Below are 22,021 nucleotides of genomic sequence, written 5' to 3'. Positions count from 1 at the left end.
TTCACTGTCATTGGGTCAAAATCCTGGCACTCCCTTCCTAACAGCACTGTGGGTGTACCTACCTCACATGGATTGCAGCGGTTCAAGAAGGCAGCTCACCATCGCCTTCTCAAGGGCAATTAGTAATGGGCAATAAATACTGGCCTAGCCAGCGATGCTCACATCCCATGAATGAATTAAAAATAACATGGAGACCAAAACTGCACATAGTACTCCAGATGTGGTCTCACCAAAGCTCTGTACAATTGTAGCAAGACTTTCTTATTCTTGTACTCCAATCCCCCAGCAATAAAGCCAACATGCCATTTTCCTTCCTCATTGTTTGCTGTACCTGCATGCTCACTTTTTGTGTTCCTTGTATGAGTACACCCAAATCCATCTGAACATCGACATTTTTAAGTTTTACACCTTTTTAAAAATATTGTGCTTTTCTATTCTTACAACCAAAGTAAATAACCTCACACTTCCCCACATTATATTCCATCTGCCACCTTGTTACCCACTCACTTAACCTGTCTATATCTCTTTGCTGCCTCTGTGTCCTCCTCACAGCTTACATTCTCATCTAGCTTTGTATCGTCAGCAAACTTAGATGCATTAGTCTCAGTCTCTATGTTTAAGTCATTAATATAGATTCTAAATAGCTGAGGGCCCAGCACTGATCCTTGCAGCACTCCACGAGTCACAGCCTGCCAACTTGAAAATGCCCCATTTATCTCTACTCTCTACTTCCTGTCCATTAACCAATCCTCTATCCATGCTAATATATTACCCCCAACTCCATGAGCCCTTATTTTGCCCTTTTGTGTGGCACCTTATCAAAGCCTGTTGGAAATCTAAGTATACTACATCTACTGACTCCCCTTTATCTACCCTACTAGTTAGATCCTCAAAAAACTCTTGATAAATGTGTCAAATACAATTTCCCTTTTTGTAAAGTCATGTTGACTTTATCTGACCATACACTGATTTTCTAAGTGCATTTTTAAGACTTCTTAAATTTGTATTTACTATAGAAACCATTTGGCCCATCATTTCTGTGCTGATTTTGCCAGAGCAATTAAAAATTAATCATGTAATCCTGTATTAAATGTTCATGTAAGTCTGCTTTAAATGTTTATCTATTCTTCCCTGAAAAGAACAGTAGTCTTGGCCTCAAGCAGCAGCTATGCAAAGCATTGTCGGCTCTAATAATTTTCTGTAGTTAAACCTGCAGTCTTTTGTTACGAATTAATTGACAAGCCAGCAAACAATAAAAAACAAAACCTGGCATTTAAATCTCGCCTTTCGTAATCATATCCCAAAGTACTTCACGTACAATTTGCACACAAAGAAGAGTTGAGATAATGACCAGATAATCTGTTCTTGTGATGTTGTTTGAGGGTTAAATATTGGCCAGGCTGGCAGAATTTCTGTGCTCTTTTTCAAAGTAGTACAATGGGACTACAACGTCTTAGAGGATTTTTTTCCCTCAAATATCCAGCTCTCCATACATTCTTGTCTGTGCTGCTCCTGCGGTTGAAACTGTACCTAATCAGTGTTCACACTGACTTACATGAACAGCAATGACGTGCTGAAATTGGTCACCTATCAATGCAAATTAGTTTTGGTACAGAGAACTTATGTTGGCCATCTTTAGATTTAATGTCCAATTCTACATCAATGTTTTGTTTGCAAATGCAAATAAAACATTTTAAGAGCACCTATTTGAAATCACTAAAACGTTGATTCGTGCAGACGTTGTATAGCATAATGTACCAGATAAACCTAATATTGGTGTTGGCATTCAAGTGTCAAAGACTATTTAGATTATGCTTCAAAATAAAGATCTTGATTAATAAACTTGGTGGTGCAGAGGGTTAGATGCTGCCCCTCGGATTCAAATTTGACTTATACAGTTTTTTTAGACTGAAGTTGTGAAATGAACGCCGGAATTTTACGGTGGATAGATGGGAGCCGGACTCCAACATGAAAGTCAGTGACGAACCCGCTTCCGCCTAGCCTGGGGATCCGTCCCATATTTTACGGATCCCCAGACTTTATTGTCCCGCGGTGGGACTTCCACCCACTTGAGAGGAGGTCCCGCCTCAGTGAGCTGCTGGCCAATCAGTGGGCCGGCAGCTCATAGTGCCAGCAGTGCCACCAGGAGCGGTGGCCATTGCTGGGACTGCAGCCAAGCCAACGCAGGACGGGGTAAGTAGGGGCATGCCTCACCAGGGGGATCGGTTCTTCTCTGGTGAGGCTGGCGTGGTCATTTTGGGAGAGGGGGGTGTCTTGGCTCCCAGGGGTGGGTTGGGAGGCGGGGGTGGCCCTCATTCGGGCACCTTGTGCCCGACTGCCATGTCCCCACCCCCCGCCTGGGGCGCGGCAAGGCCAGCAGCTATTGCTGGTGGCCTTTCACATCCCCAGCACACCCGCATACCACGAGTAAAATACCCGTGGAGGCGGGCGAGGGCCCTTAAGTGACCACTTAACGGCCACTTAAGGGTCGTGATTGGTCTCGGGCGGCAGGCCGTTTCCCAACCCCCGCCTGACCTCCGTAAACTTGTCTGGAGGCAGAATCGGGGCGGGTAGGCCTCCCGGAGCCTGCCGCTCAATTTTACGCTGCCCCCACACCACCATCTGACCCACTGGGCCGGCATAAAATTCCGGCCGAAGTGTTTGGACAGTCTCAGACCAGCTCTAATGGATAAAACTTTGGACTGGCTGGAAATCAATGATGTGCTGCACAAACTAGACAGCAATAACATAAGGAATTCGTACAGTTGCAAACTCAAGCAATAGGAAGATTCAAGATGTCGAGCAGTTCTGCAAAGTCTTACAGGCTGGCCCAATGTGCCAAATTCCATTCATTTGAATGGAACAGTTCTAGCATACATGTTGAGCCATCACTTATAACCAGTGTCAGGCACCATTGGAAGTATAATTTGTTCATATATATTCCACCATTTTTTATACCATATAAATAAGCTTAATGTTCAAATCTGATTTACATAGTTCCATAATTATAGGCCAATGAAATAGTGCTATTGTGCAATCCGAGCTCAGTTACTGTACTTAATGCATCTTACTAAATGCTTGCATCTGGGCTCCTAAATTTCCTTTAAGATCAATCTTTAGTCCTAGTTTTTATATGCAACAAAATGTTCTTATTCAAAAGACTACTGTACGCAGTGTCTCGCTGCCTGATAATGAAATAGTCAAGAACAGTATTTCTGAAGATTGCCAGCTGCTGAAATACACTGCGTGTTAATGTTGGCAACTCTGCAAAATACCTACATAAATTCCAAAGTTACTGAAGCAATGCATTTTCACAGTAATTAAATACAGCTGGGTAAGAAGGAGAATTATTGACTTTGATCTGGCTAAATTCCAGACTGAGGTAAGATACTAATATTAAGAATTACAAGAGACACTAAGATTGGTTTGAAATACGCCAGAGAAAGACTTGTTGACAAATTAGTTTAATGACTGAAACAGTTCAGTCTCAGATACAAGACATCTTTATAATATTTACTGAGTCTTTGGAAGCATCTCCAACATATGCCTGACGTAAGTTGTTTAAATAATATATTAACATTTTTTGTTTATTCATTCATGGGATGTGGGCATCACTGGCTATGCCAGAATTCATTGCCCATCCCTAATTGCCCTTGAGAAGGTAGTGGTACACTCAGATTGCACTAAAACTATTGTGTGCACTTTTTGTGTCAGCCAGCTATTCTAATAGATTATTTTGCCCTACATTATATTCCGAGCTTCTCAGGCATGATTTGTGTATTTATGTTGGATTCCAAATTTGGCTTCCTTCTTCATTAAAATCTGATACTTAGCCAACACTTAAAATCAAATTTTTCATTTGTTATAATTCACAACAAGAAAGATGGACATTATAAGTTTAGAATCCTTTTGCAATTCACCAATATTCAGAATATATCAGTGTGTAATGTCTGGCCCTACTCAGATTTCTTAAAATTAACATATTTAACAGTAGGAAAAGTTTTAATTCCCTCACATTACTCAAACTCTTCAGATTCCTCAAAGCTCTGGTAAAATTACATTTCATAATTACATATATTGTCTCTCAAAATAAATGCTGCCACCTGTAAGAAAAACTTTTCTAATTTAAGCATATTCCCCATCCAGTCTGCTATGATTTCTTACACATTCTGCTGGTCTTTTTTTTACCCCAGAGTGATATTTTTCACAAAGTCTGTTCATACATTTGAACTCCTGGCTTTGATTATTATACAGTTATTCCATCAAAAGAAAATGCATCCAAGATTCATGGTTAGTCCCTCACAAGCCCAATGCTCTCTGAATGATCACACACTGACTAGCAAACTTCCCTCCTTCTCTACTTACTGGAGAGACCAGTCTCTCAAGGATACCCTTGTTCAGTCTTTTGTCACCCTGACTTCTGGCTGCCCTTCTTCTTGCAAGTTCTCATGCAATATCTATTCATCATAGAACTTACATCACAGAAGAATGGCAATCTGTGCTTGTGTCCACTAATCTTCGAATACTTATCTAATTCCATCTTCTTGCACTATTTACTCCTTCGCAAACAATAGTGCAGGATCCCTAACACTCTGTGAGACAGCAATTTAGGCACATTTCCTGTAATCTATACAATACTATATCATATATTTTCAGTCTCTCTGTTGTGTTCACCTTTACAGTGGGGTAACCGTTTCACTGAACATTTCGGTTTTATCTGCAACTGTGATGCTTACAGCCCCATAGCTCACCATTTCAGCAATTCCTCCTATTCCCCCTCAAACATGTCTTTAGCCTCCCACACTGTTCCAAATGAGCTCAACACAACCTTCAAGGACAGTGCCTAATCTTCCTCCTGGGCACAGTGCATCCCTCTCAGATACACATTGACTTTAGCAATTGATATTTTTTCATCCTTCCTCCCAGCTGCCTTCCACTTCATTTGCCTTCACCTTGGAGGTGTTTTCTGTGTATTTTTCCTGTGCCTTTTTCACAGTCTCACTTCATTACTTTCATATTGGTTTCTTTTGATGTCTTCTCATTGCTTTATCTTTGTTTATCACCTGCCAGTTTTCATAGTTTTCTAGAGCTGCATAAATTATTTTGACAATTGTTAAATGCGGCATAAGCATAACACCCTGTCTGTCACAAGAATGTTAATCTATCCATTTAAAAAATATACTCCTTGAAAATTATGGCCTGGATTTTGTGGTCAGCTCCCCACTGACCTTGAAGAAACCATATTGTTGGAAGGGGAAAAATAATAGAGACTTGTGGGAAAGGTATGGCGATATAAAAAAAGATAGTAAGAGTTTCTGCAGGTATTTAAAAAGGAAAAGAGTAAGTAAAGTGAGTGTTGGTCATCTGGAGAGAGAGTCTGGGGAGTTAATAATAGAAAATAAGGAAATGGCGGAGGAATTGAACAGATCTTTTGCATCTGTTTTCACTGTAGAGGATACAAATAACATCCCAGAGAAGCTTCACTTGACTGATTCCTGGATGAGAGGGTTATCTTATGAGGAAAGGTTGGATAAATTGGCTCTGTATTCATTGGAGTTTAGAAGGCTGAGAGGTGATCTTATTGAAACATATAAGATCGTGAGGGGACTTGACAGGGTGGATGTTGAAAGGATGTTTCCCCTGTGGGAGAGACTAAAACCAGGGGCTAGGGGTTCCCTCTCAGCCTTTTCCTGGTTTAACCATAACAGGTTTTAATTTTAAAACACCGTGTTTTTTTAAGCCCTCTCTTAGTGAATCCTTGTTCACTGCTCCAATTGTAAGGCAAAGAAATCAAACAGACAGGTTTTCTTAGAATTTAAACAAGAAAGGTAGAAGTTTATTAATCTTCAACTCTAATCTGGTTACCGATTACGAATATGCGACGAGACCACGCCATCGTGCATCTGCGATAAAGACACACAGATAGAGACAGAAAAGTAGAAAAGAATAAAGGGGAAAAGCTTGAGGCAATAGATGGGTTTCTATTTTACTGTCCTTTGAGCTTGCCATGAAGTCTTTGGTTGCCAGTCAGTCTTGCAATTCATTGGGGCCCAGTGCACGCTTCAACATGTTTCACCCAGATAAGCCCCCAAATTTCTGTTACGACCAGGTGAGAAGGGGTCTAGGGATTCCCTCTCAGCCTTTGCCTGCTTTAACAGTAACAGGGCTTAATTTTAAAACATTGTGTTTTTAGCTCCCCCTCAGTGAATCCTTGTTCACTGCTCCAATTATAAGGCAAAAAAGCCAGACAGGTTTCCTTAGATTTAAACATGAAAGGTGGAAGTTTATTCATCTTAAACTCTAATCAAGTTAACGACTACGAATATATGACGTGACCACGCTAGCATGCATATGCGATAAACACACGCAGATAGAGATAGAAAAAGTAGAAAAGAATAAAGGGGAAAAGTTTGAGGCAGTATCGGGATTATAATTACAGTCTTTTAAGTTCAATGTGAAGTCTTTTGTTACCGGTCAGACTTGCTATTCGTTGGGACCCAGTGCACGCTTCAACTTGTTTCGAGGTCAGAGTCTTTTCCCTCTTAAGGTTTAGGTGTCTTCCGTGGGTCCGATGGCTTGGGAGAGAGAGACAGCCAGGCAAGAGACTTGCTTGTTTCAGCTTCAGTTTCAAAACTGCCCTCTCAATTCAAACTGTCCTGTGGCTAGTTTAAAAGAACCTGGGCCAGCCAGTTAGTCATGTGACTGGCTGGTTTAACCAGTCCTGGCTCTGTGGATTGTATCATCTTAGCAGGGCCTGGAATGCACTTCCTTACACCTTCCATGTCTGGTGATCAAAATCCATTTGGGATTAATTGCAGCAGGGAATAGTTCTTTGTCTCCACAAGCCGTGTCTCTTAGTATGCAAATGTCCTTCCAGCCCAGTATCTGGTAATCTTCAAACAAGTAATTTCTTCACTCCAGCAACAGTTTAAAAATCAATGTTCATATGACAAATTTAATATACCTCATTCTTGGCAGGTGGGGGTCTGCATGACATAATGGAGAAATTTGATATCATAATTATAAAACTAGTTTTTCAGGGCCAGAGAGATTTTTCATCAGTAATTATGATCTTAGTATGTTGCTAAAATCCCAGTTACACCTCATTCAACAAGGTGTAACCTTTTCAAGAGCTTTTACAGCCAGACTAAAAGCAAAAAGGGGAAAGTTCTTACCCATTCATTGATTTCAATTGATTGCAATCTGAGGGGATCTAAAAGTGTATCCTGTGGAGAAGTGTAGAATCACTAACAGCAACTTCTAGATTTCTGTGTTTAACTGTATATGCACAGACTCCAGAAGTTGCTATCAGTATCAGAAGAGTAATGACAGTGAACGCTGTCAGTTTCACTATCATTACTACCAAAAAATTCAGGCCTATGAGATCTCCCCTGCAACATTCATACAGAATGATATAACTGAGAAGAGGGCCATTCAGCCCATTGTGCCTGTGCCAGCTCCTTGAAAGATCTGTCTAATTTGTCCCACTCCCCTGGCCTTTCACATGTAAATCTATATTTTCTCTTTTTAATCCTATGCATTTTGTATACTGTTGTATATTGGTCAGCCGCCTCCTCCAGATGGGAATGTGAAATAGTTTGAACTGCAAATTTCACTGTAGGTGCTCTGTGCTCCAGCAAGTGGTAGAATTCGACTGAAGTCAAATCAATATAGAATCATACAGAAGGAGGCCTGTTGGCTCTTTGAAAAAGCTATCCAATTTATCTCGCTCCCCAGGCTACAAGTTCTTCCTTTTAAAGTATATATACAATTCCCTTTTGAAAGTTACTATTGAAACTGCTTCCACCACCCTTTCAGTCAGTGTGTTCCAAAGCACAACAACTCGCCTCTGGTTCGTTTTTCAATTATCTTAAATCTGTAGTCCTCTGGTTACCAACAGTTTCTTCTTATTTACTCAATCAAAGCCCCTCATTATTTTGAACACCTCTATTAAATCCAGTTTCAATCATCAGTGCCAATTTTTCCTCACTCTACTGCCCAGATGGAACACCATACAATATGTGCTGAATTTTATAAGCCCGCCGCACGGGCCACACACCAAAGAGCAGCCGCAATTCCAAGTGCGACTCATTTAAATAGCCGGGGTGGACCATTCCGATTACATGGAGGGGGGCAGGCTATCCAGCCCTGGCAATGGCGTCAACTGCCTGTGCGCAGGTGCTGATGCCATTATTAACGGGCTGTCAGTCCTACCGCGAAATTTAAATATTTAAAGTTAAATAGAATTAAGAAAAATAAGTGCATCTCTCTTTCCCCTCTCCCATCCCCATAACAATTAAATTAATGATTTGCTCTTTTCACCCCCAGAACACTTACATTTACCATCAGACCTTCCACCCCCAAAACTGTACAAACTTTCATCCACAACCCGTCCCACCATCCCCTACACCCATGACACTAATTTGACTCTGTTTCCCACCCGCCCCTCCTGCACTGATAAACTTACCTCCCCCCCACCCCCCCCCACAAGTGTTCCGCCTCATTTCTCCGGATGGGGATCCGATGGCGTGGCAGTGCTGGTCGGCAGGGTGAAGATCACGGCAGGACATCAGGAGGCAACATGAAATTAATTAATGCAGGTATTTTAATTTATTTAAATATTTAAATTGCAGTCCCGTCACCGAGCAGCGGGGTGGGGGGGGGGTGGGGGGTGGGGGGGAGAGACCGCCACGAGGCTTCGCCTCTGCCGGTAATATCGGGCCGGACCCAGACGGTGTCGAGCTCAGTGACAGGCCTAATCCAGGGCTATCTTCAGCACCCCCCCCCCACCACTCACACTGCCATGGATCCCAACATCGAGGGCTCCTTAAAATCCAGCCCTACGTGTGGTACTTCATCTAGTGAGCTGACTGAAAGCTGACAAAAAACCTTTATAACCGATCTAAGCAAATTGAAGTGACGAAGCCTAAGATCCAGCCCATAACACAACATATGGAGGTGAGGGGTGGTGATAATAGTTGGAATTGGGAGAGAAATGCTACAGTTTGATAAAGTGAACCCTAAAACTTGACATTTTTTCCTTCCCAATTAAATACCATGGAATTCTTTTAAAGTAAAATTTTGTTTACCAGATGAGCCATTGGATAAGTTATCACATGATGAAATTATTTCTGTATTGTATAATAAATTGAAGGACAATTACCATTTCCCATAAAGTTAAATAAATGCTTTAAAAAAAGAGAAATCTGCTCATCTAAAAAGGAAATAAATATGTGTGACTGTAATATCAGTATTAAAGAATTGAACTGTCGGGTAAGTATTATGGTTTACTTGTTACAACCTGTCTGATTTCTGTTTATTCCTGTTTTTGTGAACATTGTTGTTGAATTAACCATGCATTCTGCTCCCAGCAAGGCTGGGAAATTCTGTTGTTTCCAATAATGTAAAAGAATTAAATTAACAATAACTGATACCGTGATTAAATTCAGGGGTTAAGCGTTGAGGCATTTTATATCAGTTTTCTTATAGTTTTGGGTCAATTGTATTTCTGAGTAATTCTTGGATATGTCAATATTAATTGCTCAAACAAATAAAAACATAACATAAATCAATAGAATGTTAAAATCATTTTCTATATTTTACAATTAAAAGAGAAAATGCTGGAAACACTTAACAATTCAGGGAGCATCTGTGGAGAGTGAAACAGAGTTAACATTTCAGGTTCATAACTTTTCAATAGAATATTCTTTTCTAACTAATTATTCTTAGAAACAGTCCTTATAGTTTCATAAGCTACATAGAAATGAAGAAAAGGCCATTCCACTGGTCCAGATTTCCATCATTTAACATTTTCTTCAGGACCCAATCTGACACTGTCTCTTTTTTTCTCCTTTAGAAGTTAAATCAATTGCTTTTTGAAATTCTCCAAACATTGCAGCAGATAGCAAAAGCTCTAAAGGTTGAATGCTCTTGCCATGAAAACATTATTCCTTAACTTACATTTAGTTCATGTTCTTTGATTCCCTTTTCTAGTTGGACACAAAATTCCTCTCTCCTACCATATTTTCAGCTCCCTTCAATGTTTTTGAAACTTACATCATATCTACCATCTGAATTTTCTTACTTTTCCATTGAGAATAAATTTCATTCCCAGATCCTTCTTTTAAAGATCTGTAATCATCTTTCAGTTCCTGTGATATTTTCTGTAACTATGGAAACAATGGGTCCCAACTTTGCTTTCAGCCCATTTTCTGTACAATGGTAGATTTTCATTTTAACTTTCAAAGCAGGTATTATTCCATTCAGTGACATAATTAGTACCTGGGAGTTAAATCATTACAGAGTTTAAGTAGACTTCAATATGTGAATAGTTTTTTTTTACTATGTTTTATACATAGGCCGGATTTAGAGGAATAGAGAGGGGTGTGTTGGGGTTGTAGGGCTGGATGAGGCTCCAGGAATAGGGAGTGACAAGGTTGTGGAGGAAAGTAAGTAAGGTGATATGAATTTTAAAGTTGCAGCACGAAGGAGATGGGAGGCATGATCAGTAAGATCAGGAATGTACGGGACTTGATGCAGGATCGGATACAGGCAGCCAAATTTTATATAAGCTGAAATTGGAGGGTGAATGATAGGAAACCAGCCAAGAGAGCACTAAAATAGACAAGTCTGAAAATTACAAAGGCATGATGAAGGTTTCAGTGACAGACAGGCTGAGGTAGGGGTGAAAGTGGATGATGGTACAAAGGTGGAACTAGGCAATTTTTGTGATGGAGAGGATATGGAGTTGGAAGATCAGCTCAGAGCCAAATAGGACTTTGAGGTTGTGAACAGTCTGCTTCAGGAATGGACAGTGGTCTGGGTGGGTGTTGGAATCAGTGGTGAGGTGCAGAGTTTGGTTATAAACAGAGGACAGGGAGGAGATCATATGAAATAGTCTGCATTTTGAAAGCCAATGGAGAATTGTCAGAGCTCAATCTGAGACCAGTATATTTATGGATGAAAAAAGAATGCAGGCTGGAGTTAGTGTTGTGACCGAGGCGGGAAGAGTGCACTGTCTTTCTGTAGTTCTACATCTCCACAGGTCACATTTAAATGTGTGCCCAGTTACCAATGCATCTAATATCTATTTTAGTTTCAGTATAAAATTCACCAACCAGGTTTCGTTAATAAACAACAAAAGTATTAATTTATTATAAAACAAGACTTAGTCAATAAAGATGCAAAGCTTTAACACACAGTTTGAAATATGACAGTAAATATATATATTCCCTTCTAAATACCCAACACACACACACCAGTTAAAGGAAAAATAAATAAAAGCAAAATATTGCAGATGCTGGAAATCTGAAATAAAAACAAGAAATGCTGGAAATAATCAGCAGGTCTGGCAGCATCTGTGGAGAGAGTTTCAGGTCAATGACCTTTCATCAGTCACTGATCTGAAACGTTAACTCTGCTTCTCTCTCCACAGCTGCCTCCAGACATGCAGAGTATTTCCAGCATTTCTTGTTTTTATTTCAGATTTCCAGCATCACAAGAACACAAGGAGCAGGTGTAGGCCATTCAGCCCCTCAAGCCTGCCCCGCCATTCAATAAGATCATGGCTGATCAGTCCCAGGCCTCAATTCCTCTTTCGGGCCTGCTCCGCATAACCCTTGACTCCCCAAGATTTCAACAATCTATCTACCTCCTCCTTAAATACAATTAGTGACCTAGCTTCCACAACTCTCTGTGGTAGAGAATTCCAGAGATTCACCACCCTCTGAGAGAAGAAATTCCTTTGCATCTCAGTTTTAAATGTGTGCCCCCTTATTCTGTAACTATGTCCCTTAGTTTGAGATTCCCTCACCAGTGGAAACATATTCTCAACATCTACCCTGTCAAGCTCCCTTAGAATCTTATATGTTTCAATAAGATCACCTCTCATTCTTCTAAACTCCAATGAATAAAGGCCTAACCTGTTTAGCCATTCTTGATAAGACAACCCCTTCATCCCAGGAATCAACCTAGTGAACCTTTTCTGAACTGCCTCCAATGCTAGTATATCGTTCCTTAGATACAGGGACCAAAACTGTACGCAGTACTCCAGGTGTGGCCTCACCAACACCCTGTACAGTTGTAATAAGACTTCTCTATTTTTAAACTCTAACCCCTTAGCAATAAAGGCCAAAATTCCATTTGCCTTCCTAATTACCTGTTGCACCTACATGCTAACTTTTTGTGTTTCATGTACAAGAACACCCAGATCCCTCTGTACTGCAGTATTTTGTAGTTTTTCTCCATCTAAATAATAATCGGCCTTTTGATTCTTCCCACCAAAGTGAATTACCTCACACTTTCCCACATTGAACACCATCTGCCAAGTTTTTGCCCACTCACTTAACCTACCTATATCCCTTTGCAGATTCTTTGTGTCCTCATCACAACATGCCTTCCCACCTATTTTTGTATCGTCAGCAAATTTGGATACTCTACACTCTGTCCCTCCCTCCAAGTCATTAATAGTTGAGGCCCTAGGACCGATCCTTGTGGCACACCCTAGTTACAGCTTTCCAATCTGAAAAAGACCCATTGATCCTGACTCTCTGCCTTCTGTCTGTTAGCCAATCTTCAATCCTTGCCAACACATTGCCCCCAATACCGTGAGCTCTTATTTTGTGTGATAACCTTTTATGTGGCACCTTATTGAACTCCTTTTGAAAATCCAAATACACTACATCTACCAGTTTCCCCTTTATCCATTCTGTTTGTTATATCCTCAAAGAACTCTAACAAATTTGTCAAACATGATTTCCCTTTTGTAAAACCATGTTGACTGTTTGATTGCATTATGTTTTTCTAAATGTCCTGCTATTTCTTCCTTAATAATGGATTCAAGCATTTTCTAGCATCTGCAGTATTTTGCTTTTATTTTAGTGTTTAATTCACTACCACTTCTCTTCCAGGAATGCCTACCTTGAAGAAGTTCTGCTCTTCTCTCCGATGGGATTTTTGTTTGTCTCTTTTACCTTGTTCACCTTCATTACTTTCTATTTCCCTCCTGGTGTTTGATAAAGTAGCTCCCAAAACTTGTTTTCACAGCCACATCTCCTTCCTTAATTATTGTCTCCAGCTCTGACTTATTCACGTGAATTCCAACTGAAATTTCATCCTTCAGATCAATACAATCTTCCAAGCAAGGAATTGGGTAGGAGTTTGTTACTGAATTAACCTTTCTGTAGTCTATACAAAATCTAGTTGAACTGTCAGGCTTAGGCATCAACATGACTGTGGAGCTCCAGCTGCTTTGACTGGGTTCAATTAGGTAGTTTTCCAACATGTATTGGATTTCTACTTTCAACTGGGCCTGTTCCTCTGTACTTAAGCAATAAGGATGCTGTTTTATAGGAGATGATTCTCCTACATCCACATCATGTATGGCGAAGGTTGTACATCCTTGTTTATCCCTACAGACTCCTTTAAATGCTGTGAGTAGCCTTGTTAGGTCTTCTCATTGTTCTGCATCTAAATATGAAAGCATAGGGCTGAATTTTAAAAACTCGCTGCTGAGATCCACGATATTTCGTGCGGCAGTTCATTTACATGGAAGGGGTGGAACGCCCGCCCCCTGATGACGTAGAGGGGGCGGGTGCACCATCCCCATCAACGCCACCCGGCACCAACACGCAGGTGCTAGCGCCATTTTCAAAGGGCTTCAGGCCCTTCCATTACATTTTACTGTTGAAAGTGACAGGTTGCTAAAAAATTAAAATAAAAAGCTATTCACACTTCCAGTCCCCTCCCCCACCCTCCCCCAATGAATAATCAGTTTACTGCTGAAGAGTGGAGCTGCTGTCAATCTGGCAGCAAAGCAGAAAGTGATGCAGAAATCCAGCAGGTCAGACAGCACCTGTGGAGAGAGAAGCAGAGTTAACTTGTCCAAGTTCACAGACCTGAAAGTTACTGAGGGAGGCAAGGGAAGAAATTGCTGGGGCCTTGACAGAAATCTTTGCATCCTCATTGGCTACAGGTGAGGTCCCAGAGGACTGGAGAATAGCCAATGTTGTTCCTTTGTTTAAGAAGGGTAGCAAGGATAATCCAGGAAATTATAGACCGGTGAGCCTTATGTCAGTGGTAGGGAAATTATTAGAGAGGATTCTTCGGGACAGGATTTACTCCCATTTGGAAACAAATGGACTTATTAGCGAGAGGCAGCATGGTTTTGTGAAGGGGAGGTCGTGTCTCACTTATTTGATTGAGTTTTTTGAGGAAGTGACAAAGATGATTGATGAAGGAAGGGCAGTGGATGTTATCTATATGGACTTCAGTAAAGCCTTTGACAAGGTCCCTCATGGCAGACTGATACAAAAGGTGAAGTCACACGGGATCGGAGGGGAGCTGGCAAGATGGATACAGAACTGGCTCAGTCATAGAAGACAGAGGATAGCAGTGGAAGGGTGCTTTTCTGAATGGAGGGATGTGACTAGTGGTGTTCCGCAGGGATCAGTGCTGGGACCTTTGCTGTTTGTAGTATATATAAATGATTTGGAGGAAAATGTAGCTGGTCTGATTAGTAAGATTGCGGACGACACAAAGGTTGGTGGAGTTGCGGATAGTGATGAGGATTGTCAGAGGATACAGCAGGATATAGATCGGTTGGAGACTTGGGCGGAGAAATGGCAGATGGAGTTTAATCCGGACAAATGTGAGGTAATGCATTTTGGAAGGTCTAATGCAGGTGGGAAGTATACAGTAAATGGCAGAACCCTTAGGAGTATTGACAGGCAGAGAGATCTGGGCGTACAGGTCCACAGGTCACTGAAAGTGGTAGCGCAGGTGGATAAGGTAGTCAAGAAGGCATACGGCATGCTTGCCTTCATCGGTCGGGGCATAGAGTATAAAAATAGGCAAGTCATGCTGCAGCTGTACAGAACTTTAGTTAGGCCACACTTAGAATATTGCGTGCAATTCTGGTTGCCACACTACCAGAAGGACGTGGAGGCTTTGGAGAGGGTACAGAAGAGGTTTACCAGGATGTTGCCTGGTCTGGAGGGCATTAGCTATGAGGAGAGGTTGGATAAACTTGGATTGTTTTCACTGGAACGACGGAGGTGGAGGGGCGACATGATAGAGGTTTACAAAGTTATAAGCGGCATGGACAGAGTGGATAGTCAGAAGCTTTTTCCCAAGGTGGAAGAGTCAGTTACGAGGGGACATAGGTTTAAGGTGAGAGGGGCAAAGTTTAGAGGGGATGTGCGAGGCAAGTTCTTTCCACAGAGGGTAGTGAGTGCCTGGAACTTGTTGCCGGGGGAGGTGGTGGAAGCAGGTACCATAGAGACGTTTAAGAGGCATCCTGACAAATACATGAATAGGATGGGAATAGAGGGATACGGACCCCGAAAGTGCAGAAGGTTTTAGTTTAGGCAGGCATTAAGATCGGCGCAGGCTTGGGGGGCCGAATGGCCTGTTCCTGTGCTGTACTGTTCTTTGTTCTTTGTTCTTTGTTAACTCTGCTTCTCTCTCTACAGATGCTGCCTGACCTGCTGAGTGACCCCAGCACTTTCTGCTTTGCTGCCACACACTCACCCTGCTGTGTCCCAGTGTCCTGTGATGTTGCGATCCTCTTCTCCCACTCAAGTGTTACATTGCTTCTTGTAGGTGTGCCGCACCTGGGTGAATAATCTTAAATTTGCACATACCAGGATGTGAGACTTCAATAGATCATGAAAGGTTTTACAGAGAACACACTGACATAACTGGAAATGCACTGGTGTCACAGCAACGTAAGTACGTCTTTCACTAAATGTTCTTCATCAACATGTGTGTCCTTTTCTCTGTGTGAATGATGTGTGCCAGCATGTAGTACCAATGTCACATCCCTTTGCACCGTTGGCCCTTCAGGAGAGCCAACGCATGCAATAACGGCATTGCCATGCCACCATTACTCTTGAGCATCTCCACGGACTCAGTGACATGGACATTGGCTCAGTCAGCTACTGCCTCTAATGGGGATGCTGCAGATGTGGACTGGTGCACAGCAGGTGAGTGAGGGTGATACTTTTCTGATACTTAGGTGGTACCACAACTGTGGTGAACTACTGTCCATTCTTCATCTGCAGGTCTGTGAGGTGGTCTCCACTTCCTCATCAGAATCCCATTTTTAAGATGGTAGCCTTCTGGAACTCCCTTTGCTTCAGCTGATTGTGCCACTTTACTTAAGTTTGGATAGGCTTGCTGAGCCTTGATCAGAGAAGACTTATTAAACATTTCCTTCGGATTATTCAAATCCCCAAAGAAAGTTTCAGATATTTGGCTATCTTTCTGTGGTGCCAATTTTACCTCCGACAATGGAACTTGTTTAGCCATTGCGTGGGTCACTGCACATGAAGGAAACATTCCTGGAACCTTTTCCTGCAACTGTTCTGTCTCTTTGACTTCACTTGGTCTCTCTGTAACTACTTGAGAAGCTATTACCTTTGCTCCAGCCAAATCATTGCCCAGGAGTAGGTCAACTCCATCTACAGGCAAACTTTGGACATCTCCTACAGTTACCATTCCAGACATTAGGTCACACTCTAGGTGCGCCCAATACAAAGGTATGGGTATATACTCCCTGCTGATACCATTCAATAAGACCTTGGCATTCAATGTGCTCTCTGGTGGAAAAGTTATGACTATCTCCAGCAAAAATGTTTGGGTGGCTCCTGCATCCCTAAGTATAAATATAGGTTTACCTGCCTCACTTGAGGGATAAGGAGTTACTTTTCCTATTGACAATTCCCTATGACTCTTAGGTATCCTGTTCATGTCCCCCGCACTCACAGCAGTTTTTGTACTTGGCCTTACAGCTGCAGTCAGAGCTACAGCCTGATCTGTCGTATTCTCAGTTTTGGCTCCTTTCTCTGCAATGGCCTTGTGTACCCCAATAAGTGCCGTGGGTTTACCCTGCAACTTGCAGCATTCTGCACAAAGGTGTCCCAACTTGTGGCAATGGAAACACTTAGGCTTTCAGACCTCACTTCTAACCCTCAGCATCTTCCTTTCTGGCCTGAGGAGTTCCCAGGGTGTTCCCAGCTGTTCCTACTTGTCGCCAGCTACTTGCCTTCCTTTCACCCTCCCACCTTCTATCCTTCTGTGTTTGTGGGAGTGGCGGACAAAGGGTTTGGGCTTTCTAAACAAGCTCATAATCATCAGCTATCTCAGCTGCCTGTCTGGCTGTTGAAACCTTCTGGATCTCTACAGGGGTTCTTACTAACAGAGGGAGTGCATTTTTAAATTCTTCTAGGCGAATTATTTCCCATGGGTTTCATACATGGCCTTTTCCTTTAGTGCCTGCATCCAACGATCAAAATTAATTTGCTTTACCCTCTCAAATTCTATATAAGTCTGCCCAGGCTGTCTCTGGAGGTTCCAAAATTTTTGCATGTAAGCTTCAAGGATTAACTCATAAGCAGCAAAAATAGCCTTTTTTGCCATCTCATAGTCTGCAGAGTCCTCCTCAGAAAGCATGACATAAACTTCATGAGCTCTGGCAATCAACCTGCTTTGCATAAGCAGTGCCCAGCTTTCCTTCGGCTGCTTCATCTGTCTAGATATCTTTTCAAGAGAAATTAAAAATTCCCCTATGTCCCTTTCCTCAAACTTTGGGACAGCTTGCACAAATTTAAACAGCTCTCCACCAGGTCCTGGGCTGGAGTCAATTCTTTCCTCACCAGAATTTTCATTGAGGTCAAGGCCACCCTGTTTTTTTAGTTCTATCTTTTTTAATTCGAAGACCCTTTCTAGCTTCCCTTCTTTTTCTCTTTCTCTCTCTCTTTCTTCTTCTCTTTCCTTTTGAAATCGTAGTTCAAGTTTTTCATTTCTTTTTCCTGTTCAAACTCAAATTTTTTCCTTTCTAATTCTCTTTCCTGTTCAAGCTGCTTCATCTGTAACTGAATCCTAGCTAATTCAACTGAATTATCATCTGGATTGCCTTTTCCTTCTTCCAATTTCAAATGCTGTGCTATTACTTCAATTATGTCTGCTTTTTTAGCTCCTGGTTTTAACTCTAATTCCAACTTTGCTGCCAATTCCTTTAGCCTAGCCTTGGATAAGATTTGCAAATCACTCAGGGATAAATCCTCCCTCCTCAGAAAGGTCATAGCAAGTGACAAAGCCATTCCGGTAGTGTAAACTTTACTCTAATGCACAAGAAATCTGGTGTTTGCCTTTTCCCTTTTTCAGTTATTACTACCCCACTTACAATTGCACGTCATCGGCTTTTGGTTATCCCGGATGAGCCCCCAATTATATGTTACGACTGAGGCAGGAGGGAGGAGTGCACTGTCTTTCTCTAGTTCCACTTCTCCATAGGTCACAACATACATTTAAATATGTACCCAGTTACCGATGTGGCCAATTATATACTCTAATTATTTTAGTTTCAGAATAAAATCCACCAACCAGATTTCTTTAATAAGCAACAAAATTATTAATTTATTATAAAACAAGACTTAGTCAATAAAGATGCAAAGCTTTAACACACAGTTTGAAACATGACAGCAAATATATATATTTCCTTCTAAATACCCAACACACAGACATACATAGACACACACATACACACACTGGTTAAAGGAAAAATAAAGATGCCTTGGCCAAAGTAATTGTTAATTCTTGAAGAAAAAGGATAAGATATGTTATGTTCCAGATGGCATACAGTTTGGCTCTGGGTACATGTAGACGGGTCACTGGGTTCTTTTCAGAAGCAGTTAATTCAGGAGATCTTGAGAGGAAGTCTTCCACAAGCTTCTCAGGAGAAATGAAGCATCAGGCGTTACAGCTATCACAAACTGGATTTTTTTTGCAGGGTTTCTCAGAGAGGTGGAGAAAAGATGAGCAGGGTATTTATTTCAGCAGGTTACAAACCCAACTGACTCAAAATTGCATTAAAAAATGAAACCCACTCTTGAGCACCATAAATCTTGACATGTCACTTCTTTTGTAAACAACTCTCATAGTCAGAAAGCACCTGTTGTTTACTGAGCTGAAGACATGTGTCATCCAGTAAGTGTTGTTTTTAAACAGAGTCCTTCCAGTGACCCTTTAAAAAAAAGTCCAGCATCTATGGAATCACTTCATTTCTCCAATGAATCCATCTCCATAATTCTAAAACACGTATAAAAAAAGGAAGCACTTTCATAACATTAGCATTAATAGCTGTTGGTTGATCAAGCCAGAGACATGAAGAAACTGTCTTTAAAGAACTAAAATAAATACAATTGTCATTGCCCCTTAAAGGATGTAGAGAAAATGAAAATTTCGTGATTAAGACATGGTGCTGTAAGAGGACTGAAAGTTGTTGACTGTGATCAGAGATAATTTGAGGAATGCAGGGTAGAATCATCAGCAAAAAAATGTTAGTATCTGATGATAAGTGAAGAAGGACATCGATACAGGGAATGTGCAGAAATTAGCAAATACCTCTGCCAGTTTGATGTATGCCTTTTATATCCACCACTGTCTAATTATTCATTGGGATTGATAATGACTCATATCCAGTAATCAAAGAATTTTACGTTGTTTTTTTACTAACTATCTTAGCTCCGAGGTAGTGCTCTTGCCTCTAAATCAGAAGGTCATATGTTCAGCATACAATCTAACCTGATACTTCAGTGATATACTACAGTGTTGCAAGTGTTGCATTTCTAGACTTGACTATTCCAATGCACTCCTGGCTGGCCACCCACATTCTACCCTCCTTAAACTTGGGGTCATCCAAATCTCTGCTGCCCGTGTCTTAACTCACACCAAGTCCAGCTCACCTATACCCTCGCTGACCTATATTGGATCCCAGTCAACCAAAGTCTTGATTTTAAAATTCTCATCCTTGATTACAAATCCCTCCCTAAATCTGCAATCTCTTCCAGCCCCACAACCCTCTGAGATATCTGCGATCCTCCAATTCTGGCCCCTTGTGCATCCCTGATTTTAATCGCTCCACCGCTGGTGGCCATGCCTTCAGTTGCCTAGGCCTCAAGCTCTGGAATACCCTCCACAAACCTCACTTTCTCTTCACTTTGCTTTCCTCCTTTAAGACCCTCTTTAAAACTTACCTTTTTGACCAAGCTTTTGGTCATCTGACCTAATATTTCCTTATGTGACCTCATCATATTTTGTTTTGTAATACTCCTATGAAGCACCTTGGGATGTTTTATTAAGTTAAAGGCGCTATATAAATATAATTTGTTGTTGTTGTTGCATGAGAGATTAAACCAAAGCCCTGCCTACCTGCTCAGGTGGATATGTGGCATTGTTTGAAGAACAGCAGAGGAATCTTCCTGGTGTCCTAGGCAACAATTATTGCTCAACCAACATTAATGAAATGGAGTAACTGGTCATTTATCCTATTGCTATTTGTGGGAGCTTGCTATGCACAAATTGACAGCCCCATCTACCCACAAAACACAATGACAAATATTTAAAAGGATCACTTCATAGACAATACAATAATGGAAATATTGAAAGGTCAATAGGGCTGTTAAATAGTAACTGTTCTGCTGAACTAGTATTCCTACATCTACAGATAAATATAAGAAATCTCGAGAACGAGAAAAGGCTGTTTGTCCAGTGAATATCTTCCTTCTAGTATTAAAGATCATACAGAATATGAGGAAGCACTTTTTTATGCAGTGGTTGGTAATCACTTGGAACTGGCTGCCCACATGGGTGGTAGAAGTGAGGACAATTACTGACTTCAAGAGGAAGTTAGATGGCCACCTGAGAGAAATAGACTTGCAGGGCTACGGTAATCGAACTGGGGAGTGGGACTGACAGCATAGCTCAGTAGAGAGCCGGCATGGACCCGATGAGCTGAATAGCCTCCTTCTGTGCCATAAATGACTCTATGACGCTATGAGTCTTGCATTAAACTACGTTTGGGGGTGAGGGCCACACATGTGTTTTACACTATAAGGTTGAGATTCTAGTCCAGTGCAGAATAGGTTTTTTTTGTACTGGTTTCATATTTTGGAGGAAATGTGAAACAGAGAGACCATCTGCCTGTTACAGTGGTTCAGATGCACTGTTTGAAGAGCAGGAAGACCTCCCTTTATCTTTCTCAGCATTGCTCCCTCAACCAATACCCTGCAACAAAAATGATCAGTTTATTTTTCTGATCACTAATTTTGGTATTTTGCTGTGCAAAAATAGCTGCCATATCAGCAACTGCATTTCAGAATAGTTTATTGTACGCAAGGCATTTGGAGACATAAAAGTTGAAATAAAACAGAATATAAATGTATTTTTTCCACCATGAAGAAGTTATTTCTTGTACTTTTTTTCAAATGTGACTTTCACTATTTTGTAACCTTTGATCCTATTATCCCATTTTATATTAAAGCAATATTCAGGATTTCCCCTAATTATTTATTGTTGGCTGAACTTCAAGGAGATTCTCCTTTGTCCTCGTCTCTCTAGGTTATAAAATTGACATTTTCTCATGATTCATCCCCATTCTACCCGAAATCATTCTTGTTTGTCTTTTCTGCATTCCTCGCAATAAGGATCATTGCCCTCTGCCTCCTTTAGAATTTGAATATTGTACCGTCCTTGTGTTTCAGTGACCAACACGGGACACAGTATTCAAGCTGGCGCCTGACCAAAGCACTTGTACAGTTTCTGCAGGGGCAAACCCTGACTTATAGCCTGTGCTCATGCAGTAATATCGCTCAGCATCCTATTTCCAGCAGATTCATCTTCAACCTTTAATACAATAAAAAAAACAATGTGAAGTTTATTTGGCGAGGTTGGATATTGTGAAAATTTGAACATGCGAAATTGGCAAGGATTACTTTCATAATCTAAAAGTTCTATTCCGATTGCTACTCTGGGAAAGCAGACAAACCAGTGGATTTATCAGTAGGATAAAATCCGAAGAAGCAAAGAGCTATCGGGAATAAAATTCCTCAACAATAAACTTATTTCCCCCCTGGGAATATCTGGGGGAAGAAACTGCCGTTATCTCTCCAGAGGGGGGCTGGGTTTCCCAGTCCCCACACAATGGGGGATCGAAGTCACTGTAGGCGGATACACTATGGGG

The sequence above is a fragment of the Heterodontus francisci genome, chromosome 8 (genome assembly GCF_036365525.1).
Source record: "Heterodontus francisci isolate sHetFra1 chromosome 8, sHetFra1.hap1, whole genome shotgun sequence".
NCBI classification, from domain to species: domain Eukaryota; kingdom Metazoa; phylum Chordata; class Chondrichthyes; order Heterodontiformes; family Heterodontidae; genus Heterodontus; species Heterodontus francisci.
This window is presented reverse-complemented; position numbering follows the sequence as displayed.